The 25,088-nt window shown below is 43.6% G+C and overlaps 1 non-coding gene and 2 pseudogenes across 1 annotated transcript; 1 reads left to right on the top strand and 2 right to left on the bottom strand.

Moving 5' to 3' along the window:
• Positions 1 to 489: 489 nt before the first annotated feature.
• Positions 490 to 1,674, bottom strand: LOC129070963 (GTP-binding nuclear protein Ran-like; annotated as a pseudogene).
• A 2,428-nt stretch (positions 1,675 to 4,102) lies between these two features.
• Positions 4,103 to 25,088, bottom strand: part of LOC129070964 (mitochondrial import inner membrane translocase subunit TIM16-like) — a 30,153-nt pseudogene continuing 9,167 nt past the window's right edge.
• On the top strand, positions 13,722 to 13,829 carry LOC129071024 (U6 spliceosomal RNA). Its single transcript, XR_008529185.1, has one exon. It is a non-coding gene; the product is annotated as a U6 spliceosomal RNA (small nuclear RNA).

Below are 25,088 nucleotides of genomic sequence, written 5' to 3' on the forward strand. Positions count from 1 at the left end.
TGATCCACCCATAAGGTATCCTTTTGACAGGTGTGAATTAAAAAAAAAAAAACAAAAACACCAGTCCTGACTGGTATGGCTCAGTGGGTCGGGAGTTGTCCTGCATGCCGAAAGGTTGCAGGGTTGTTTTTCTTTTTCATATTTGAAGTACAACTTTATTCTGATTCTAAATGAAAAGGAACGGGAATGACGGTAACAGACAAGGTTTCACCACCGGATATTGTGGTGCGGCTGCAACAGTCTTAGAGTTGAAACTCAGTAAGGAAACAACTGGGTTCCAAAACAGCGAAATACGCAGGTCCAACAAGTGAAGGTATTTTTAAACTGCCAGAGTCGCTCCGAAGCCCATTCATCTCTTTCTGCACCCAAAGATCAAGCACAGGCTCTGCTTAGCTAGATAATGAAGCGGCAGGCCCGCTGCACCACCGACACCACAGGACCGGCGTCTACAAAACTAGACGTCGGACGCCGGGCTCCAGCTTCCCGTCCTCACAGGCCGTCATGGCCCTCATCCGGGGGAGGGCTGGTCTGAGCGATGTCGGGGTCCCGCTCACACTGCGCTGCCAACGCCGGGTCCATGACCACCTCCGGTGGGGCAGGAGCAGGCACGGCGACAAACTCCAAGTTAGGGTCTCCAATTCGTTTTCTAGCAAGTCAGAGGAAGGCTTTTCAAAGTTGTAGTTACTTTGGGCAGAAATGTCGTAATACTGCAGATTCTCCTTTTGGTGGAATTGATTTTGTTTTAACTTTCCTGCCCTTAATATCCACTTTGTTGCCCACAAGATGATGGAGATGTTTTCACACCCTCGCACCAGGCCTCTGTGGCAGTTAGGCCCATTCTTGTAAGTAACTCTCGAAGTGACATCAGACATTATAATGGCACACTGGGCTTGGATTGTCTAGCCGTCGCAGGCCGCCGGACTTCTCCTGGCTCGCCGCATCCCACACATTGAACTTGACGGGCCCTCCGTGGCTGTGGAACGCCCTGGGTGGACCTCCACGCCCAGGGCGGCTGCACACTTCTTCTCAAATTCACCCGTCAGATGGCGTTTTCATGAATGCGGTTTCCCCAGTCCCACGGTCACCAACCAGCACGAGTGTGAACTGAACTTGAGGTTCTCCTTGGGCGGCCACGGTGCTGTGACTTCCAGAATCATCTCCTAGCCGGTCTGACTGAGAGCTAGGAAGATGGCGGAAGTGGCGAAAGGCTGCAGGTTTAATTCCCGGTCAGGGCACATGCCTGGGTTGGGGACCAGGTCCCTGTTTAGGGGTGTGTGAGAGGCAAACAATCGAGGTTTCTCTCATACATTGATGTTTCTCTCCCTTTCTTTCTCCTTCCCTTCCCCTCTGTCTAAAAGTAAATGAATACAATCTTTTAAAAAGTACTAGGCTTATTTTACTGAGCTCTTATCAGAATATTTTAATTTATGTACTCCTGTCTTTATTCAATGCTAAGAAATTCTCTACCCTTCTCTCTTCAGCAGTATTTTTGCACCATTTTCTCTGTTGTTTTTTTAAAAAAAATATTCCTTCTACTTTTCTTTGAGTTTATGTTGTTTCTGCTTTCTGAAATCTACACCTTTGCTTATGCTGTTTCCTCTGTCTGAAATGCACTTACCACCAAGCCCTCTACCCCGTACCTTCAACGTCCAGCTTAAATAACTCCTCTTCCATGAAACCTCTTTTGATCCCTAACTGGATATACTCAGTTCTCTGGTCATACAAAATTATAAACCCCCTGAAGCCAGGATGGTGTCTTCTGTTCCGTTGTATTGCTCAAGGTCCCAGCAAGTGCAGGTAATTTACAGCATGTTGGTTGGTTGATCCTGATACATGAAAAAGTGTTGGAAACTCACCATGGAGAGGAAAACAGAACTTGGGTTCAGGGGGAAAGGATGGCGAACTTGGGCATTCTTGGATAATACACTGAACATATGCTGATATAAATTATGTGAGCAAATGGTGACTGTTATTTCAGAAATGATAGCCATTAATAGCTAATATTTATTGAATCTCTATTGTGTGGCAGCCTCTGTGCTAAGTACTTTAATTTGTTGTTTTAGTTTATGCTCAAAACAATGTAATGAGGGAGGGAGTATGATTCTCAGTTTCCAGCCAGGACGCTGGCCGCACACAGCGGTTAGCTAAGCCGGGATTGGAGCCCAGGACTGACTGACTGCAGGGTGTGCTCAGAGAACCACCATGTTCTAAGGTCTTTCGAAATGCAATGTCAAGTACGCTGGACTAGGTTGCTTAGTGACCATTAAACATCTTGAGTGTGTTGTTTGGCCAATGCCACAGCTAGAAACTTGCTTTTGTCTTGAAAATGTGATTTCTGTGGCAACTGAGAAATCTTGTGGCCCCAGCAGCTCTAAACCAAAATCACTTGGGATCAGTTCTGGGCCACTACTTACATAACTGGTGAGTAGCAAGAGTCGGGGGAGGTAGTAATTGTATTTACATTTGAAGTATTATTGATTCAGTTTTCAGGGACTATTGGAACAATTTTACACTTCTCAGATAATTTGCAAATGTCTTCAATGTCAGGGTGCAAAAAAGTCAGTGACATTTTAAGAAGCTCTCCACATCTGTATCTTTCCATTAATAGATGGAGCCCATAATTCCTGCAAAATCATAAAACCATTCATTTATAGAACTAGCCTGATGAAACTGAAAGGTTTTGCTCATCATAAAAATTTTGTTTTAGCTTGATCTACTTTGGTATTTTGAAGAGTTGTGATTTTCTTCTAAGTTATGTGATGCTAATTATATGATAACAAAATGCTCTCTCTCTGCAATTTTGTAAATAGGTCTGAGAATAAATTAGGCTGGCAGGGCCAACCACCTTCCAAATGTAGACACCAAGGGTATGGGTTTTATTTTCTTGAGTGTTGGGGTCAGGGTGGGTGCTCTCAAATTTGGGTGGGAAAATTTAAACTACCTATTTCTAAGGTGGCTTTATTTTGGGTGGGTGGGAGAGAATGTGGGAAGGACAGGTCAGGCAAGGTGACTGTCACCTGCACGCCCCCCTGCAGAACACTCTCAGCATGTCCGCCTAAACTGTAACCCGCTTCTGAAAGGTTCCTATACAGAGGTCAGTGTTATGGGTTGATTGTCTGCTAACTTCTGATACTTGTGGATGTCACCTTATTTGGACATAGAATCTTTACAGATATAATGAAGTTGAGATTAAGTGATTAGAGTGGCTATTCATCCAATAAAACTGGTGTTCTTATAAGAAGAGGGAAGTTTGGATATAGACACACGCACAGAGGGCAGCCCGTCCTGTGCAGATGGACGCAGGGATTGGAGTTCCGCTGCCACAAGCTGAGGAATGCCTGGAGTTACCACAAGCTGGGGGAGGCAGGGAAGCTTCTTCCTCTAGAGGCTTCAGAGGGAGCTGGGCCTGGTCAAGACCTTGATTTTGAATTTCTTGTCTCCAGAACTGTGAGAGAATAAATGTCTGCTCTTTTAAGCCAGTTTGTGGGAACTTTTGTTACAGCAGCCTCAGGAACATAGTATAGTGAGTGACTCAGTGCAGGGTGGTATTTAAAAATACCTGGGGAGCTCATAGATGATACTAAGGCCCACACCCACCCCCCTGCTACTAGACCAATAGACTTTCTATGGTGTTGGCTTTAGGCTGGGTATTTTTTGAATGCCTCCTCCTTTCTGTTGGGTAATGCTAATGTGCAGCCAAGGCTGAGACCCACCGATGAGGTGATCATTTTTTGTAACCCATGTCCCTGTTTCTCAGGCTACTACTAATGAGGCCAATAACTGGTGCCTTTGACCCACAGGTAGGTATTCTCTGGCCTTTGAAGTGGAAGAACCTTGCCTAACAGGAGCATCCTGTATAGGAAAGACTACGTTCTAGGCTAGTCAGATCTTCTCTTCTGGACAATTTGAATGTAACATATAGAAACAATGATCAGGAGATAGGTGAGAGGTACATAATTGGAGAGAAGGGAGTGGGCACAAGCTCAAGGCAGGAGAAACCACTGGCGTTGGCACAGGAGCCTCGGGGAGAATCTATGGAGAAAAGCCAAAATGGAGGTGCTGAGTCTGAGATGAGAAGTCTTCCTGAGTTGCTTTCAGGTCCTCAGAGCTGCCCGTGGATACCCAGCACAGCTGCAGATTCCGCACCTGGGATGAAAGATGCTCCGTTCTCCACAGTCTTATCAGTCTGCGGACCAGAAGCAACAACATCCTGGGGGAGCTCATTAGAAATGCAGGATGTTCGACCTTATCCTTGACCTCCTTACTTAAGATCTGCATTTTCACAAGATCTCCAGGTAGGTCATTTGCTCAATAAGTTTGTTAAGCACGGCTACATAAGGCCTAACAGGGTGGCTGCTGGTATTATTTCCTGGCCTTCTTACTCCCTGTTTCTCTTTATGAAAACAGAATCATTTGAGGGAAGCTGAGTGGGTTTCTGTTTTTTGCAACCTGAAAGATCTTCTTCTCCCCATGAAGGGAAGAAATAATTTTCTGTGTAAGAGCTGCATACAGTTGGACCAATTTGGAAAATGTGTTGGACGTCAGGGATTGCTGCCTACTGACGGTGCCCTCCGTCTGGCACTGGTCCTGTGGAGGGAAAGCTTTACGACTATCTCCAGTTCAGTGGTTCTCCACGTGTGGTCCTTGGACCAGCTTCAGCATCACCCAGCAATGTGTTAGAAATGCCACTTCCCAGGCTTCACGAAAAACCTACTGAATCAGACACCTTTGGGGTGGGATCCAGCGATTTGTACTTTCAGAAGCCATGAGGAGAGGCTGCTGCATGGCTGCACTTGAGAACCATTGTGTTGGTTCATTGGTTTTATTCCGCTGACTCCCTCATCTTCACAACTACTGTACAAATGACTCCAGTTGATAGAAATACCAGTGGGACAGTTCTGCTTGTGATCATTTCAAACTGAAAAGAACCCAAAAACCCACAATAGCATAATACATAAACAAATTGAGGTATATTCACACACTGAGATGTAATAATGTGAATGAATGATTTATAGCTACAGACTAAATGTTGAATGACAGAAGCCAGGCACAAAAGAGCATGTGTTGCATGATTCCACTGATGTAAAGTACAAACACAGGCAAAAGGAATCAGTGCCGTGAGAAGTCAGTCTTTGCCCAAGGTACTCCACCTTCCTCCCCACTCCAGCCTGCTCCCTCACTCTTTCCAGTCCCAATTTTACTTATCTTGCCATTTTTGGCGTACATGTACCTTTTCAGGTGCCTTACTCTCTCACCTCATTCAGAAGTCACCTTTGAGGGAGAAGTGGAAGGAGGCACAAGGGGGCTTTCAGGAAGCTGGTAATGTTCTGTTTCTTGCACCGAATGCTCAGGAAACTGGTGCGTTCATTTTGTCAATAATGCATCTCGTTGCACTTACCATTTATGCACTTTTATATATCTATGTTATTATATTTCCATAGAAAATTTGAAAAATACTTGTGGGTGTTGTAAAATGTTGAGCCCTGATTGATTTTCTTACTGCATATTTTTTTATAGCCTGTAACTTGGGGTTTTGGTCCAATCTCTTGTTTTCAACGCATGGGATCAGGAACGTTAGTGACAACATGGTTGTCTGAATTAATCTCCAAAACCTCACTTGGGACAGAGTGTTGACACTGGAAAATGATTTGCAGTTTATAAAGTGTTCTAAAATATAGCTTGCTAATGTTCCTCAGTAAAGTTTTGCAATAAAGTTTATTTTCTTTTTTTTTTTTAAGGAAAGAAACTATTTATTCAAAAGTTATACAGGTTTGATTAATGGCTAAATGTCAGCCTTAAAACTCAAAATCCCTTCAAAACACCTACTATTTAAAAACACCCACCAACACACACAGTCCTGCCTTCCCCTCTTTGCTTAGTTAGGCCAGTCAGGCTAGTCATGGGTACCGTCCTTCAGAAGAAAAAGAACAGAAGTCTGGGGCTCGGCTAGGCAGGCCTCTTGAGGTTCTCAGCACCATCCACTGCGTCGCTGTGATCTCCAGATTTTAATCCAAAACCATGTGGCACCTTCTCATGGCCCACGAGCAAGAGCCCTTTCTCCCCTCTTCTTCCCGCGTGGCCTCTCCATATTTCCCCAGAGTCTGTGTCCCATTGTTTCTCCCGCAGGCCCTGTCTCTCCTCCTTCCTCTCTCAGTTACATCTCAAAATTTATTTTCTTGATCCATGAACAATTTCACCAGGTTTTTCTGAAATAGTGATCTTACCATGTTTTGCTAGTGGCCCCTCTTAAATCATGTCTGGAATTCTGTGTGATTATTTGTTCTCCGTAAGCCTATGCAGTAAACACACAGGCAGAGCTTCTTGAAGAAGCAATTGTATTGAGTCAGATGAACCTCTAAGGCATGTGGTATACTCAAACGAAAACATTTACAAATCATTACAGCCTCTCTCCAAGAAGCACAAATACTTATTACATATGTATGACCTAACCTGCATTTTAGATAAGTAATCAGAAAAGAAGGTGAAATAGGAAAACATACCAACATAATCAACATTTATTCAAACCCCAAATGGCATGGTGGAGCCCTCCGCTGTTATAACTTCCAAGGTATTTGAAGAAAGAATAATGTCTCCTTTTGAGTATTGTGAGGCTTGGCTTTATTTGTATTAACCAGATTGAGGTTTAATGCAAGACCCTGACACCACTCTGTCCAAATTAGATTCCTGGGATCTGAGACTGAAGGAACACATGAGGTCCTTTTGTGTGATCTGCTTCTTTGACAGATCGGTGAAGTGAAGCCCACAGACGCTGAGTGGCCTCCCCAACGCTGTGCACCTGGCTAATGAGGGCGCTTGGCTGGACTCAGTCTGTGAACCGGTCTTCCTGGGCTTTTCCCATGGACAAGCTGAAAGCCCAGCAGGGAGCTGGTCTTGGAGCAAGTGATGGGAGCCCCAAATGCCTAAAGTAGAAGGAAGCCACTCTCAGAACTGGGATGGGCTCACAATGGAAGACTGGAGTGTTCCAATCCTGGCTCCTCAAATGTTTTTTTGTTTTTTTCTTTTCCCCACTGTAGCGTATTCAGACTGGATCCCTTCTGTCGACTGTGGATTTTCTCCCTCTGTCCATTTTTCTCTACTTATACAATTCAGTGCATGAGATTTTGAGAGCTATGTTCTTGCCAGCCACCTAGCTAGAAGTTGGGGATTTGCCAGTAAACAATGCTGTCACTACCCTTGTGGTGCTGAAGACAGATAATAAATAAATCAAAATAAGGGAGAAATGTAGGGTGATGAGAGGTATAAAACAAGGATTTAAAGCTAGTCCAGGGTGACAGAGAAAAGCTTCTGAAAAATTTCCTCTAAGCAAGGAGTGGCAGGATGAGTGGGTTTAAGTTGGAGAAGACCAGGGAATAGCTGGTGTGGGGACCATGTTCCAGTCAGATGGAACTTCATGTGCAAAGCATGGATTCAAGAAACACAGTGTCCGCTCCAAGGAAACCTCTACTAAGAGATTTGGTGTCATGATAATAAGGGCCTGGAGTAGTTAGGGACCCTCATGTGAAACATGAGAATGAAGCTGACATAGAAGAAGGCAGGGGGCCAAGAGAAAGGAGAAGTCCTAATCGATGTGTACTTGAAGCCAAATCCACCCTGAATCCTTGTAACATGAGCCAACAGTTTTCCTTGGATTGGGTTTTCTGTTAGTTACAACAAAGTGAGTCACACTTCGTACCAGGGCAAACTCTGATCAATCGCTCGTGGCCTCCCATGACACTGTGTGGTACGAGGGTCCTGGGGCCAAAGCCTGGTATGGTGGAAAGAGTGAGGCTGGGGAGTGCTGTCACAGGAGCGGAAGGGGAGCGCTTCCCGCATGCCGTGGGCCTGCTGTCCTTGGGCTACATACCCATTCCCAGGACGCCTCAGTGCAGATTCCTATCACACGTGTTGCTCCAGGTGGTCCACGACAGTGCTGTTCAATGAAAATTCAAGGCGGGCCATGCATGTAATTAAAAAATTTCTAGTAGCCATATTAAAAAAATAAGAAAAGAAACTTAAGATAATTTCTATATCATCTCTTATTTAAACTAACATATTCAAAATATTATCATTCCAACACATAGCACTAGCCATATTTCAAGTCTTCAGTGGCTAGTGGCCACTGTCCCAGCAGCAAGGTTCTAAAACCACAGTGTGTTGGAATTAGAAGAGACTTAGAAACAGCTTCTACCGCCACCTCATTGTATAGCTGGGCAAACGCGAGCTAAGAGAGAAGTGGGTAACTTTCCAAAGCAGGTGAGTAGAGGTAATGACTTTCTGTGGCATATTTTCTTCTCCTCTAAACATTGAGTCTAGTGGGTGGGGTAGACAGAATAACCTGTCCCTGCCACCTCAAAGATGTTCATGTCCTAATCCCTGGAAACTTTTTTTTAAATATATATTTTATTGATTATGCTGTTACAGTTGTCCCATTCCCGCCCCCCCCCCCCCGCCTTTTTTCCCCTCTGCCCTGTACCCTGCCTGCCACCAGCGTTCCCTGCACTTATTTCATGTCCATGGGTCATACATATAAGTTCTTTGGCTTCTCCATTTCCTATACTATTCTTAACCTCCCCCTGTCTATTTCGTATTTACTATTTATGCTGCTTATTCTCTGTACCTTTTCCCACATTCTCCCCATTCCCCCTCCCTTCTGATCTCCATTTTGTGATTCTGTTCCTGTTCTAGTTGTTTGCTTAGATTGTTTTTTGTTTTATTTAGGTTCAGTTGTTGGTAGTTGTGAGTTTGTTGTCATTTTACTGTTCATAGTTTTATATCTTCTTTTTCTTAGATAAGGCCCTTTGATGTTTCATATAATAAAGGCTTGGTGATGATGAACTCCTTTAACTTGACCTTCTCTGGGCAGCAGTTTTATCTGCCCTTCCATTCTAACTGATAGCTTTGCTGTATAGAGTAATCTTGGATGTAGGGCCTTGTCTTTCATGACTTTGAATACTTCTTTCCAGCCCCTTCTTGCCTGCAAGGTTTCTTTTGAGCAATCAGCTGATAGTCTTACGGGAACTCCTTTGTGGGTATTGTCTCCTTTTCTCTTGCTGCTTTGAAGATTCTCTCCTTATCTTTAATCTTGGTTAATGTAATTATGATGTGCCTTGGTGTGTGCTTCCTTGGTCCAACTTCTTTGGGACTTTCTGAGCTTCCTGGATCTCCTGGAAGTCTATTTCCTTGGCCAGCTTGGGGGAGTTCTCCTTGATTACTTTTTCAAATAAGTTTTCAATTTCTTGCTGTTCTTCTCCTTCTGGCACCCCTAGGATTCAGATGTTGGAATCTTTAAAATTGTCCCAGAGGTTCCTAATCTCTCATTTTTTTGAATTCTAGTTTCTTCATTCTGTTCTGGTTGAACGTGTATCTTTTCCGTCTGCTCCCAATTGTTGATTTGAGTCCCGGTTTCCTTCCCTTTTACTGTTGCTTCCCTGTGTCTTTTTCTTTGTTTCACTTTGCATAGCCTTCACTTTTTTCTCCATTTTGCGACCATACTCAACCAATTCAGTGAACATCTAGATTACCAGTGTTTTGAACTATATATCTGATAGATTGGCTACCTGTTCATCACCTAGTTCTGCTTTTGGAGCTTTGATCTGTTCTTTCATTTGGGCCATATTTCTTTGTCTCAGAGTGCCTGTTAGGTTGGGAGTGGCGGAGCCTTAGGTATTTGCCAGGGTGGGGCAACCCAGGTCACTGCGTTGTGGCCCTGTATATGGGAGAGGGGTCCAAGAGGGAACAATGCTGCTTGTTCTGCTCTCGGCAGGCTTTTGGTCACTTCCCCCGCTACCCACAAGCAAATTGGGCCCTTTTGGTGCTGATTCCCAGGTGGGTGGGTTTGTGTACGGTCTAGGACCCTGTGGGTCACGCCAACAAACTCTCCTATGAGGCTGGGAGTTTCTCCTGCTGCCATATCTCCCACAGGTTTTTACAGTGCAGGGTTCTGAAGCTTTCTTTTCCCACACTGGACCCCTGGGTTGCACAGTCTGTCTTGCTCCCCAGCTGTTCCTCCTGGCTTTTTCACATGCAAATGTGGGACCGCTTGGTCCGCCAGCCATCACCTTGCCTACAGGTTCCTCCAGCTTCTGCCCCGCTGTGTGTCCTCTCCGCCAAGGCTGCCTGTCTCCATCCCTCCTACTGGTCTGGATGACTGTTTCTTTAATTTCTTGGTTGTTGGGCTTCCACAGAGTTCGATATTCTGACAGTTCTGGTTATTTTTTGTTTTTAAGTTTGTTGTCCTTCTTCTGTTGTGCGAGAAGGCAAAGTATATTTACCTATGCCTGCATATTGGCTGGAAGTAGAAACAAACCCTAATCCCTGGAATATATAGATACTTTAGCCTTACATGGCAAAAAGGACTTCGCTGTTGTGACTAAGTTAAAGATGTTGAGATGGAGAGATTATCCTGCCTAATCCAGGTGGGCCCAATGTAACCACAAGGGTTCCTATAAGAAGAAAGAGGTCAAGAGTTAGAAGGAGATGGGATGGTGGAAGCAGAGACTGGAGTGATGCACTTTGAAAATGGAGGAAGAGACCATGAATGAAGGGAAGCAGGAGGCCTCTAGAAGCCAGAAAACACCGCAAAACATTTTTCCCTGAAGAATCCAGAAGGAACATAACTGTAGTGACGCCTTGATTTTAGCCTTATAAGGCTCCCTTCAGACTATTGACCTCCAGAACTATAAAAGAATAAATGTGCATTGTTTTAAGCCACTTCATTTGTAGTTATTTGTTATGGAATAATAGGAAACCAATACTGTGGCTCTGCTCAATGAGTTGAGAAAATTTGTTCCCTTGATTGTTTAAGATGGAAATCAATGTCCCCTGCAGTAAGACCACTCAGTTTCACTCTTGGAAATTCAGAAGCATATGTGGCCAATTTCTGACCATGATTCCTATCTCTCTGGAGTACAACTGAAGGAAAATGCTCTGGCATAGCTCTCAGCATCGCACCAAAGCTTTCACCAGGAAAAGATGATGAGATGAACCTTTTCACACTAAGTCTGCCTTTGGGGAAATGGTCTGCAACCCTTTGGCGGGTTCCAAGTCTGGGCAGGGGAAGGGGTCTATTTTTCTTGCCCTTGTCTAGGTGGTGCTATGGAGAACACAAAGCAAATGCTCTCTGGCATTTCCTGAATAATGTGGGTACAAAAGTAAAAAGAAAGACAAAACACCATAGTTCACATCTTTCTTTCCTTTTATTAAATGCCAAAGCACAGCTAGAGAACTATAAATGTGATATTTTCATCATCCAATTTACCCATTTGGAAAATGCAGTTTAATAAAGCCAGCTGGCTTAGTTCTAAGAGCAACAGAAGGAGAGTGGAAGGACTTAGAATCAACTGAGAATTAGTTCATGATGACTCTGGCTCTGTGTTTCTTCATCATCAAAAGGAAAAGATAAATTGGGAGTTCCTTTGTGGCTCTCAGATTTTATTTTTTTAATTGTATATAGGAAGTTACCGCTGGCTTGAGGAACAATCATCGAAACACACAACACTTGGGGGTGGGGTTCCCAAAAGCCTAATTTCTACTTTAGAAACATTTGTCCTCACGCTTGATTTCAGTGCCATTTCAAATCTCATGGAATCATACAGTATTGAAGGGGCCATGGAGACTGCCCACCCCAACACTTCATTTCACAGTTAAGAAAAACCAAAGCTCAGGGATGTTAAGTGACTTGCCCAGGTCTCAGAACTAGAAATGATGTCTTCTGGTTCACAAGCCAGAGCCCCTCCTACTCCTTCATCAACTCCCTAATGTTGTCATATATATATGTTGGGTGTTGGGTGCGTTGTAGAGATGAAAAGATCTGTGAGGCTTGACCGTCTTCATAGAAATAACTTAGGGTTGAGGTGTGGCCGCCTTTGTTGCACTGGCCACTGATGGTCACAAAATTGTTTCCTGAAGGAGACTGCTCTTACTGATTTAAAGCTTATATGCACAGAGTGGGGCAACCATCTGGGGAGAGGTTGAGTTCCGCTATTGAGGGGTTTTTCTTTTCTGGCTCTTATGCTCAGATAACACTCGGTTTTTCTTCTGAGAAACTGGGAAATAAAGACAAATAAGTCAGTTCCAAAATATCAGTTCTCCAAGGAATTGGCCCATAAAGAAAAACTCTCAGAGTCCCTCTATTCTTGTTCTAGTTCTGAAGCACCCAAAGTACACCTGATGGCTCAAGGGAGGGCCGGAGCGCCACGTCCGCCTCAGTTCTATGGCTGGCAATCACACGTAGCAGTAGGCGTTGACTTCAACCACCACACTCAGGTACCAAGAAATTATATTTTACCTTCCCTACCTTACACAAAAATCAGTTTTAGGTGGATGGAAGAGGTAAGTGTGAAAGGTAAAGCAATACAATTTTTAGGAAAAAATATAGGAGAATATCTTTATAACCTTGGGATTAGAAAAACTTTCTTAAACAGGTTATACATTGAAAGATTGGACTACATTGAAATCCAGAATATCTGTTCACCAAAAGACTATATACAAAGGGTAAAAAGGCAAGCCACAAAGTAGGAAAAGATATGTGTAATATTTATGTCTGTCAAAGGACTAATATTCAGAATACATAAAGAACTTCAATACATTGATAAGAAAAAGTTGGACACCTAAACAGAAAAGTGGGCAATAAGTTGAATGGGCACTGCATACCAACGCCAGGTCTTGTGTTGGGGTTTCATTTACGTAATAGTTTTGGGCTAGCATCAGTGAGAGTCCATTATCCATTGTACAATACATTTTGGGGTTGTTTACTGAGTGTAAGCCAAGATCAGTGAATCAGTTAGAAACACAAAGTTTGGTGGCTGATAAAGAAAAGATAAACAAATGTTTATGCAGGTGTTTAGTTATTTTCTGTGAGGTATCTTGGTGGAGCTAGGTGAGCTCTTTTTTCTTTTTAAAGTATTTTACTTATTTATTTTCAGAGAAGGGGAAGGGAGGAAGAGAAGGAGAGAAACATCAATGTGTGGTTGCCTCTTGCACATCTCCTACCAGGGACCTGGCCTGCAGCCCAGGCATGTGCCCTGACTGGGAATTGAACCGCCGACCCTTTGGTTCACCGGCCGGTGCTGAGTCCACTGAGCCATACCAGCCAGTGCTCTTATTTTTAGGGTGGCAAGTGGTGTTTTAATCAATGGACAGTTTGGGAGGGGGAAGCAGAAAAGGCAAGTGTGCTCTGGATGAATGAAGGTTATTGGTTATAAAGGGAGTTAACATTTTTATTCAAATATCCATTTAGTCCAATATGCCAGAAATTACCTCAGGGTGTTTTTTTGTTTTTGTTTTTGTTTTTTAACATTTAAAGTTATGATGAAAATATTTAGATGTCAACTTGATAATATTTGTGTGGGGGAGACACAGTTATTCAAAATTGTATAATAAGTTTACAATTAAAAAAAAATTGAAGACCAGTGGCCTCAAACTGGTCTGGAATGCAGGGATGGTACTTGGTGGAGGCTCTGCTGAGCCCCATTTGGATTTCAGGTCTTCAGAGTCCAGGAAAGGGGCACGTGGGTCTGGCACATGGATCTGGCACGTGCATGCTAAGTGTGACCCAGATGTTTCTGACTGATGGGACAAGTTCACCTTCTTCCCTCACCACACATTTTTAACTTCCAGAGTTTATCAAATTGGATGATGACTCAGGTGTTCTTATTTTCTGACTCATAGCCCTCTAGAGGGTAGTTGTCCTTATAAAAACTTACTTTCAAAAAAAATTAATGGCACACATAAAATCTGGCAGCACATATACTAAAATTGGAATGTTACAGAAATTAGCATGGCCGCTGCACAAGGATGACACACAAATTTGTGAAGCATTCCATATTTTTTAAACTCAGAATGCAATATACAGATGATGCATTGCTAAAGACCCTACCCAAGTTTTCACCTAATTGCAGCTCAGGCTTCTGGTGCTCCTGTGACGTATTAACTCGCAGTCCACAACAAAGGCACGTAAGTGTACCAAGAGAAACAAAAATCAAACACAAAGCTATTTTTTAGAATGTGTGTCTATGTAGGCATATTAAATTAAAGCCAATTAGCAATTATGGGAAATTCTGTTGTGAGGGCTTAAAGGATGAATTCAAGAGAATAGAAAGAGCTCTTGAGAGTGCTTATTAATCCAAACACATATTAAGCGGAGAATTTCACATGAGAATAAAAATCAATATGGAAATAGTAAAAATACAATTAGGAACGTATTTTTAGAGCATGCCAAGGTAACTGAAATAATAACTAACTGTTACCTGTATATCAGCACTTTACCTATTCAATCCTCACTTATGTTCCTGTGAGGGACATTCTTTGATCTCTATTTTACAGATGAAGAAATTGAACAGAGTGGTTAAAAAACTTGCCAGAGGAGATACAAATGCGAGAAGCAGAACTGATCCCTGGTACCTTTTCCAAAACCTTGTGACTCACCCTTTCGTTACAAGTTTTGTTCTATAAAAATGTCAATAACAAAAGAATGGATTATTAGCAGATTTAAAAAAATAAGTGCCTGACATTTTTATTGTGATAAAACACATGACATGAGATTTACTCTTGGCAAATTTAAGTGTCTGTCTCTTGATGCTGTAATACTTGATCTTCCCACAGTTCTCAAGACCAGCATTGCCCAAGGGAAATGTAATGAGTCACATATGTGACTACATTTTTTATTAGTCACTTAAAAAAACAAGTGAAATTAATTTTAATAATAAATTTTATTCCATTCAATATATGCAAAATATCATTTCAACATGTAGTCAATATAAAATTTAATACTGAGGTCATGATTAATAAATCAACAAACAGCAAGTGCTGGTGAGGTTGTAGAGAAAAGTGAACCCTAGTACACTGTTGGTGGGAATGCAGACTGGTGCAGCCACTATGGAAAACAGTGTGGAACTACCTCAAAAAACTAAAGATGGAACTGTCTTTTGACCCAGCAATTCCACTGCTGGACTATACCCTAAGAATCCTGAATCACTAATTCAAAAGAACCTGTGCACCCCACTGTTCACAGCAGCATTGTTTACAATAGCCAAGTGCTGGAAGCAGCCTAAGCGCCCATCAGTAAATGAGTGAATCAAAAAACTGTGGCACACGTACCCAGTGGAATACTACACAGCAGAAAGAAAGAAGGAGCTCCTACCCTTCGCCACAGCATGGATGGAACTGGAGAGCATTATGCTAAGTGAAATAGGCCAGGGGGTAAAAGACAAATACCATATGATCTCACCTATAAGTGGAACCGAATCAACAAAACAAACAAAAGAGCAAAATAGAACCAGAGACTTGAAAGTGGAGAACAATCTGACAGTGACCAGAGGGGAAGGGAGAAGGGGATAATGGGGGAAAGAAGGGGAAGGGGAAAGCAAAGGGACACGAACAGAGGACTCATGGGCACGGACAATGCGGGGGATTGACTGTGGGAGTCAGGGGGACAGGGTAGGAGTGAGCAATGGGGAAAAAGGCAGGGCAACTGTAACTGAACAACAATAAATTAAAACAAAAAGAAAGCAAAAAATGAAAAACAATAAACTTAATACTGAGATATTTTAAATTCTTTGTTTCTGCAATGTGTTTGAGATAAGTGTGTATTTTACATTGACTGCATATTTGAATTTGTTTTTATTATTTTTAAAAATGTATTATAATTGTCATATCATATTTATATTAGTTTCAGGTGTACAACATAGTGATTCAACATCTATACACCTTAAAAGTGATCACCACAATAAGTCTAACTGCAAAGTTTGATTTAGGTGCTTGATTTTCATCAGAAATGTTTAATCTGTGTTTAGATTTCATAAAATTTATAGTTGAAAAAGTGCCAAAGTTAGGCAAAGACTTCTCATAACTGATTATAGCATCAATTTTTAAATTTAACAAATTAAATAAAATTAATATTCAGTTTCTTGCCCTTGCCAGCTGCCCCAGAAGATATTCTAACTCCAGTGGTAAGTAGTCAACATATATTTGTGGACGGAGTGTGCAGAGAGGATGGAAATCAGGTGGTTAGGATATAAACTGCTGGGAATAAATCATCAGATTCAACAGCAGGAAAATTCACACCCTAGGAATTACAGATTAAAAAGGAAATCTGTAGATAATAAACCAAATAACATCAGTCACTATATAAAATTTAGGAAATACTGACAAATGAGAAGAGGAAAATTAAAATTTCTTCATCCTGTGCTAATACTGCTAACATATTTGTGTTTATACTTTAAAGTCTTTTTTCTTCTGCATCTGTTTACAGATGTAGGTTTCAAATGGTATGTCCATTTTTTTCTACAATAGCTGACATTCCTATAGTTACATTTCTCATATAACTCATATAGTCTAATAATTATTTTCTTACAATAAATTCTTTAAAAACTTGCTGAGCCAAAGGATTTGCACCTTTCCAAAGCTTCTGAAACATGACCCCAAATGGCCTTTCAGAAAGGCCAGTTTGCTCCATAGGAATTCAATATCACAAATACAGTGAAATGGGAGGTGCTCATTCTCTACCAATAATGTAATCACTTAAGAAATGATGGTGGGGGTAAGGGTGAAACAGGTAAAACTTTTGTTTTTCTTCTATCTCCTCTATGCTGGACTCTCAACCCACAGGGGTGAAAAGGAAATGATTTGATGAAATACTAAAGAGAGAGTTTAACTAATCTGTCCTTGGTGATTTCAGTCTAATTAGCAGATGAACACACACACACACACACACACATACACACATACACAAAAGGAGTGGGGAGAAGGGGCCGCCTTTACAGCATACTTACACATCTGGGAGGCATGCTTCTCAATTAGGTGCCAAAGGGCAGCAAGGCTCAAAGTTGGGTCTCCTGACTTTTCCACTTACTTCAGAGCAAGTAGGAGGTGTGAGGTCAGTCAAAGGGCAGTGTGGAGGTGGGGCGCTCCACTTTGATAAGAAGTGGGGTAGAGCATGAGAGGCTGGGGTGCTGCATTCCAACCCAGACCCTGGCTCCAGCCTGTTGTCCTAGGGGGAGGACAACCAAGATTCTGAACATAGGTCTTATGATCATTCACAAAGGTGATTGGAGCTGGATAGAGAACACTCATTTTTAGGAAGCATCCTGACATTCATTACCTGGCCCGAGCTTGGCTTTCTAGCCTATTTGTTATTATCTGTTGGACATTCTAGGCCCCACTCAACTACCCTGCCCAACTTTTCTCTGGGCACCCAGTGCCCACACCAGGTGAGTGCTCCACACCCATATGGCAGACTGGCCACCTCCCTGGGTGACCTTTCCTCCATGGCTGAGGAGCTCCACTGACCTCAGGATGCCTGGCTTTGGAAGCTGCCTCTGTGGTAGGACACTGATAGAGGCATGGAGGGAAGGGGGAGAATCGACTCTTCCTCTCCAAGCTGGCATTTAATTTGGCTTTTTCATTTTGCTTTTTTATCTTTCCATTGCTCAGTTGCTCATGAATATCTTGGGCAAAAACATCTTCCTAAAACACAGGAGACTGAGTTCTCAACCATGGCCTCCACTGATAGAAACATACCCACACAGTTGGTGGAAACTGGGCAGGGTCAGGATAGAGAAAGGCAAGGCTCATTAAAAGGAAAGAAGAGTGTAGCATGTAACCCACCTGGGATTTGTGAGTAGTCTTCTGCTTCTTCCCTACCCCTTCCCTCCCATTAGTGCAGCCCATCCTGCTGGGGTCCCCCTCTCCCAGGAAGCCACCAGAGACCCCATGCATGCCTGGGTTTCCTCTGAGCTCACATAAGATGCACTTGGATCTGAGGGAGCCAAGTAGCCAATCAGATGATGCCAGTCCGGTCCTCCCAGGGTGGTCATTGCTCACCCTTGAAGGCTTTCTAAGGTAAGTGCCTTTTCCTCTTCATAGAGCTGAGATTTTCTTCCAGACTTTCTGAGTCTCTTATCAGTTGGGTGAAACTTGCAGAGAAAAAAAAAAAAAAAAAAGAATGGACCAGTGGACACACTGATGATGCGCTGCGGCCTTGACGACTGCCGGGGTGGGGATGTGTGTGCATTGGGGCTGGGCGTGTCACTCAGGCCTTGATTCAAATTCGGGGCTCGCTCTGCGGCAAGCATATGATGTTTGGCAAGTAACTTCCCAAACTTGCCAAAGTTTGAGCCCAGGATCCTCCAGCATAGAAGGGAGGGAATGAGATAAAGACTTAACTATTGAGAGCCACTGTGACTGAGGTATTCATCCCCTCTTCGGACAAATGTTGCCAAGAACACATCATATTGGGGAGATTCGCCAGCTGGTTGAGAGCCTTTAAAGATACCTGGGAAGAAATGGGCCTCTGGGCTTGAGGACAGCATGAGACAAAGGCAGGTTACTCCACCCTTCAGAGCCTCTGCCCCATCCTGAAAGGCAATGAGCAGACTGAGTCTTGCTCTTCAGGTTCAAATGTGTCTAACAGGAGACTTGGGGGACCAGAGTTGAGACTAAATAAGGAGGTCTTGAGAGGACAGGAAGGCCCTTGAGGGTCCCCCCACATAGTTTTGAAAGAACACTGGCCTCCCCTGCAGGAGGAATGTCCCATAAAGCTTCCAGGCATCAAGCTGTGAGCAGACCGTCTCCACTGCAATGAGCCTCCCCTGTGTCCCTCTGTCCAAAGGGTGCTGTGCTCTTGGGAGAAGATGGTCTTCACCAGCCAGCTCTGCCTGAGGACAATCAAGCAAAGCTGGGCAGGGATCCTGAGGAGGCAGATTTCGGTTAGCATGATTCTCCGAAAGCTTAAGGGGTGTTCAGCCATTCAGAACCCATCACTTTGCCATTATTTTGTTATACGGGGCAACATTTTCTAAGGATTTCAAATTCAAAAGCAGGCTCACTGGATTTAACTCTAAAAGCCATAAAAGGCTGTACAATCAGATCTTACTATTAAAAAAAATTTCCCATTAAACAAAATTTAAGGTAGCCCTGGCCAGTGTGGCTCAGTTGGTTGGAACATTGTCCCATACACTGTAAGGTTACAGGTTCAATTCCCAGTCAGGGCACATACCTAGGTTGCACGTTCAATCCACAGTTGGAGAGCCTATGAGAGGCAACCAATTGGTGTTTCTCTCCCACATCAATGTTTCTCTCTTTATCTCTCTCTAAAAGCAATGAAAAAAAATGTTCTCAGTGAAGATTAAAAAAAGTTAAGGTATACTTTATATACAGTAAAACTCACCCATTTTCATGACTGTAGGCACAGTCAAGATATAAAATGAGTCCATCACATCCCCAAACTCCCCAGTGCTGCTTTGCAATCAGGGCCAGCTCCACAATTTTGGGGGCCCCATGAAAATGCAGGAAGAAAGGGCCAGTAAAGATAGTACTTTATAAACTTTCCTATTTCTTCTGCTTTTTGTTTTGACTTGTCATGGTGTTTTTGTATTTGCTATTCAATGTTCTAAGTAAAGAAAAATTAAAAATTTGCATTACTGGCCATAAATGTTATTGTTCCTTTTTATACTGTGTAATGCTAGTTTTAAAGGTAACTATAAGAGCATTTAACGGTAGGTGAATCACGGAAGTTATCCTGTTTGTATTTCATAGCTTGTGGATATATATGTCCTCCATTCTCACTAGAATGATGGAAGGCTGCATGAAGCTAACTCAGTTGTTTTTATTCCACTTCCTGAGGCACACACTTTCTACCAAGACCTTGTGGAGCCGGTCGGTTCTTTTGCATACTTTCCTTATACTCTCTTTGAGTCTCGCTGTTCTCCCATGACATCGTGGACCCTAGGGTTTGTGCTCACAAGACATCGTGAACATTCTAGTGTATAGGGCAGCAAGGGCTGGTGGTGGGTAAGAATGTTACCCAACAATGGACCCGTGAGGGGGCGGTGTGTCCAGATGCTACTACTGAAACAACGACTCCCCCCTTTCCCCCGGGTCCCTTGGTTGTAGGTCCTTTGCCTGCTGCCCTTGGAATTATAGTTCTCAATGGCAGTTTGGTGAAAAGGAAAGGACCTATTTATTCAAAAGTTATACAGGTTTGATTTATGGCTAAATGTCACTCTTAAATCTCAAAATCCCTTTAAAGCTCCCACCATTTAAAACACCCACCAATACACACAGTCCTGCCTTCCCCCCTTTGCCCAGTCAGGCCAGCCAGGGGCACCATCCTTCAGGAGAAAAAGAACGGAAGTCTGGGGCTCGGCTAGGCAGGCCTCTCGCGGGTCTCAGCACCATCCGTTGCATTGCCGCGATCTCCAGCTCTTAATCCATAACCATGTGGCACCGTCTCATGGCCCACTAGCAAGAGTCCTTTCTCCCCTCTTCTCGTGTGGTCTTCACATTGTTCCCCAGAGTCTGTGTCCCTTTGTCTCTCCCTCGGGCCCTGTCCCTCCTCCTTCCTCTCTCAGTTACTTTCTGTATTAAAAGTTTTTCAGACCTTCCTGGTTAGCCTTGTTGAGATGTAAAATAACCCTCTTTGCACAGGAGGAATGAAGTTATCCTGTTACCGACATGCAAAATGACTCTCACCGGCCCTGCTCCACTTCAAGTGAGAAGATGGCCTGTTACTGATACACAAAGTAACTCTCAGTGGCCCTGCTCCAGGTCTTCCATCCCCCATGGCGGCCTGTTTTGTGATGGGGAGAATATATTTTTCTTGGACACCCCAATTTCTGGACCCCGTTACAAATACCCTTTGGAGGCCCTGTCTGTGCCCCATTACAAGAATATTGTATGTATCTTTTCTGCTCACAGGCATACCCCACTGATCCACCAGACTTCACTCACAAAACACCCATTCAAAGATAAAATGGTGAAAAGTTTCAAGACAGTAACAATAGAGCATTCAAGGAAGCCTGGGGCCTTTCCGAGCACGCAGCCCTCAGGCCACTCTTCCCGAAGCTGGCCCTGGTGTGTGGTCACCGGTTCCCTCCTTCTCTAACCTCTGAGAACCATTGATCTGTTTCCTGTCCCCATAGTTTTGTCTTTTCAAGAATGCAATATAAATGGACCACACAGACTGTGGTGAGCCTGGATCCTTTCACGTTGTGCACTCGCATCTGAGACGCTTCTCGGCTGCGCTGTCAGTACGCCATGGCATGTGTGTGCCAGCCTGAATGTCTCCTCTCCAGTTGAGGAACAACCTGAATCTCAGTAGTGAGGGGTGTTCTGGTTCTTTGAATTTGCAGGTTAACCAGAATTTTTTTCTCTGAGGCAGATCTTGGTTGTAGCCCCCTGATTCATGCCCCACTCTTAGATTTCTGGACCCTGTTACATATGCCCTCTCTGTAGAGAGCTGCCTTTATGGTGCAGGGGAGAAGGAATTCCCCTTCCATGCTTCTTGAGTTCTTGTGGTTGGGCTACTAATAAAACTGGCATAAGGCAGAATATTGGGAGAATAATAACATGTTTTGTTATGTTTACAGGGGAGAATTAAAAGAGTAATTCTCCAGGAGAGAAGGGGAGAAGGCCATTTATTTACATATTGTTGTCATAAAGAAACATACATATGTGGGGATTTGACAAGACAAAGGAGCATAGGTTTTGGGGGCACATAGTTCATAAGGATTTAAGTAGAAGGTAGGCTGAGGGCAGTAAATTAGTAAAATTAACAAGGGTTTGTTTACATAGGCTTCTCAGCTCTGGATTCTCTCTGGCAAGAAGTCTGAGTCTTCATTAACTGGATTGCTTGTCAGCCCTTCTGTGGCAGGGGGGCACCTTTCGCATGGAGATTTACTTCCTGCAGTTAAAGAGACAGAGGACAGTGAGCAAGCGACTCCCACTCCTGCTGCTTCTCAAGTGATTTTAATTTGAAATAATCACTATGTCATTGTGGGATATTTTCTGGCCACTGCCCTAAGCCCCAACAATGTCAGTAGAATGGTGAGGAGGAAAATAACATGCAAATGAAGTGAACAGTGGCTGCCAGCCATTGGGAGGGTTTGAGAGGGATGTACTTCAGGGACAGACTTAGAATGGGCAGGAATATGTCATGTATTAAAGGGTTATCTATCTTGAGTCAGCATGCTCGAGGGAAAGCTGACTTTACTTTTTCCAGCTGAATTTATACTTAGAGAATATAGCTCTGAGGCAGGGTTCAGAGCCCCCCTGTCAGCTGCCGGCCTGGCTTTCAGGCCTCGCTTTACCTGAAGGGTTGGACCCACCCAGAACAGGAAGTATAAGAGGGAGTCAAAACACGATGTCTAGATCATTAAACAAGACTCAGACGGCTGTAACGTCCAGATGGCCTTTAGGGTTTAAAGATGCAGCTGAGAATGTCAGTGGCTGTCCACACACGGCCCATCAGCACTCGCTGTTGCTTTGCTCCATGAGTTTTCTTCTGCAAGCATGTGGCTCTCTGCCTGCTAGAGCACGCTTTTGGTCTATGGCAGGGCTGTTCATAGTGTGGTCGTTAGTCCTCAGTGGGATTGAGGCGGGAGATAGTCGGGAAGGAGGAAACTCCAGAGGTGCCCCAGGGCTAAGATAAAGAACATGGATAAAGGGCAGAGATCCTGTTCTAAGACTGGTAGTTTCTGCATCTGGAAAAGCATTGAATCCTAGTGAATCAGGAATGCACCTGTGCAGAAGATGCTACCTGACCCCTGCTTCATTTATTATAATAGCATTATAATAAAGTAGCATTGTGGGACCCCCTTCCCAGTGACCAGTCAAGGAAATCATGGGAGACCCACCCTAAGGAATAAAAGCCCTCTAGCCCCTGAGTTTCAGGGCTGCTGCTGCTGCTGCTGTTAGGCTCAGCTCTGCTCTGCTCTGCTCTGCTCAGAGTTGGCCTGCTCCCACGTTCTGTGTGGCTTAATAAATCTGCTTCTTCTCACTTTCTGCTATAAACTCTGCGTGTTCGGTTCAATTTTTTTTGTCTGCAATCCCCAAGAATCTGGTTACCTGTGCCCACCTGTGACAGGATGATGGACAACTCCGGTGTTTTGTGCAGTCCCCCAGAGCCCCCAGTGGGACAAGCTCCAGGTGCCCACAGGGGGCACCTTCATTCTACCTGTGTTGACCCCCTTTCCTTCTCAGTCTCATTTCCTCACATCCTGGGACCACTTCCCAAATGGACTATTTGCACTTGAATCTTCATCTCAGAGTCAGCAGAAGAGAGTAAGCTCCTGCATGGGCGTCCAGTGTATTGTGGCTTCGGAGCCTTCTTTGTCTAACAGGCCCATCTCTGCTCAGATGGACTCTCTTGATAAGAACTTACTTTGCGATTTCACTCCTTGTGGAGTCTAATGAACAAGCTGAACCAACAAGGAAAACGGGAACAGACTCATAGTTGGAGAGCAGGATGATAGCTGGGGGTGGCGGGAAGGAGACTAAGGGGTGGAGGGACTGAGCAAAAAGGACTCATGGACATAAACAGAGTGGTGATTGCTGGGGGGGGAGGGGTGTATAAGAGGACTAAATGGTAATGGGAAAAATACAATAAAGATTACATTTTTAGAAAAAAGAACTTCTTTTGCAGTGCTGTAACTGCTGTTGGTTTGGGCTTTAGCTCCTAAGTGCTCCTAAGTGCATGGTGAAGGAGATACTCTGCTTTCAGTCTTTTTTCTTTCTTTTTTTTTTTTTTAAACACAAGTCAAATTTCTGGCACATAGCATGACCTCAATGCCATTGCTGTTATTGTTGATGAAGATGAAATGGTTATATAGAGAATAATCCATATCTGAAGATAAGCCAGAGAGGGTAGAAGAAGCTGCTCTCAGCTCTTAGTAATCCCAGGATATGCCTTGGAAGTTCTCTTTATTAGTATTTTTCCCTCCTTGGGTGAGTCGTGGGGCTTTTTCTGAGCTGGATGGAAATGGATAGAGTTGTGAGTGTGGGTATCTGCCTCAGTACTCTCTAGGTCAACTTGATCTAATTGTCTTTAGTCTCATTTTACCAAAAGTCAACATGGACAAAGGAGAGGGAAGGATCTGGTGAGTCAAAGGCTCCAGTGTAGAAGTCCCAGTTACCTGACATCTGCTGCTCTCCCTGGGGCCTCTTCTGACCAATTTATTACCTGTCTCATGGTAATCTATCACATCTGTACCACTGAGTGCTCTCCTGCCCTGCGGAGAGCTCCCCATGCTGCCTGCATTCCTGCCTTCCTCACACCATACACAGAGGGACAGTAAGAGCTTGGAGTCCAGCTGGGGACTGTCTGGCTTCCAATTCCAATTTTTGAGCTATGTGACCAAAAGCAGGCTCCAAGTCTCAGTCTTCCCTTCTGTAAAAGGGTAAAAATAATAGCATCTAATACACGGGATTTTTTGTTTTAATTCTTTTGAAGAATAACATACATAAGCATATACACTACAAGGGTTCAGTTGACACATTTTCACAAACTGAACATGCTCAGGTAACCAGCACCCTGATCAACAATCAGAACTTTCCTAAGACCCTCCTTCCCCGCTCCTCTGCAGTATAGATGGGACTGTGCTGAGAATAAATGAGCTAATGCTTGTAAAGCCCTTAGAACAGTGCCTGGTATATAGTAATCACTTCATTAGTGTTTGTGAAAAAGTAAATTAATTACAAAGGAACTTTGGCTTCCTGAAGCTGCCACCACTTACTTCATTTTAGTGAAAGTAGGGCTATCATGCAAATTTAGGTCCCTCTTTCTTCATTCAATGCTGCAGACGTGATGAGTTAAGAGTCTTCAAAATAATCGATTATTTCCTTATCACAGAGGACCAGATGGTACATTATACAGCAAACAGCTCCTGCAGAATGCCAACAATTGTACTTCAATGAGAAAAGAAACATGCAATTACGTCGCTGTCACCCTAACAAAGGGCCAGATGCACAGCGGCCAGGGCCTCCTGTGAGGAGCCTGCGCAGCCTGGGACCAGGTTAGGGGGCTGTAAGTCAGGGGTCTACAGTTGAGGTGGGAAGGGGGTCCTGAATGCAGTTTCCTTTGTCACCTGCACACCCCAAGAGGCACACAAGGAAAACTGGCCTGAGGAAAGTTTCTGTAGAAACAGTCAAAGTGAACTGAAGTGGGGTTAGAAGAATTAGCACATGCACAATCAACTTCAGAAACAATGTTTTAAAACTTACAAACAGAAGAAATCATTATGCCACTTATGGTGACTTTATTGTACTTTTATTTAACTTCAGAATATGAGGGGGGACCCCCCAAAAATGGAATT

This window comes from Pteronotus mesoamericanus, unplaced genomic scaffold, assembly GCF_021234165.1.
Source record: "Pteronotus mesoamericanus isolate MK-2021 breed Mesoamerican mustached bat unplaced genomic scaffold, CSHL_Meso_final contig_25, whole genome shotgun sequence".
Classification (NCBI taxonomy): Eukaryota; Metazoa; Chordata; class Mammalia; order Chiroptera; family Mormoopidae; genus Pteronotus; species Pteronotus mesoamericanus.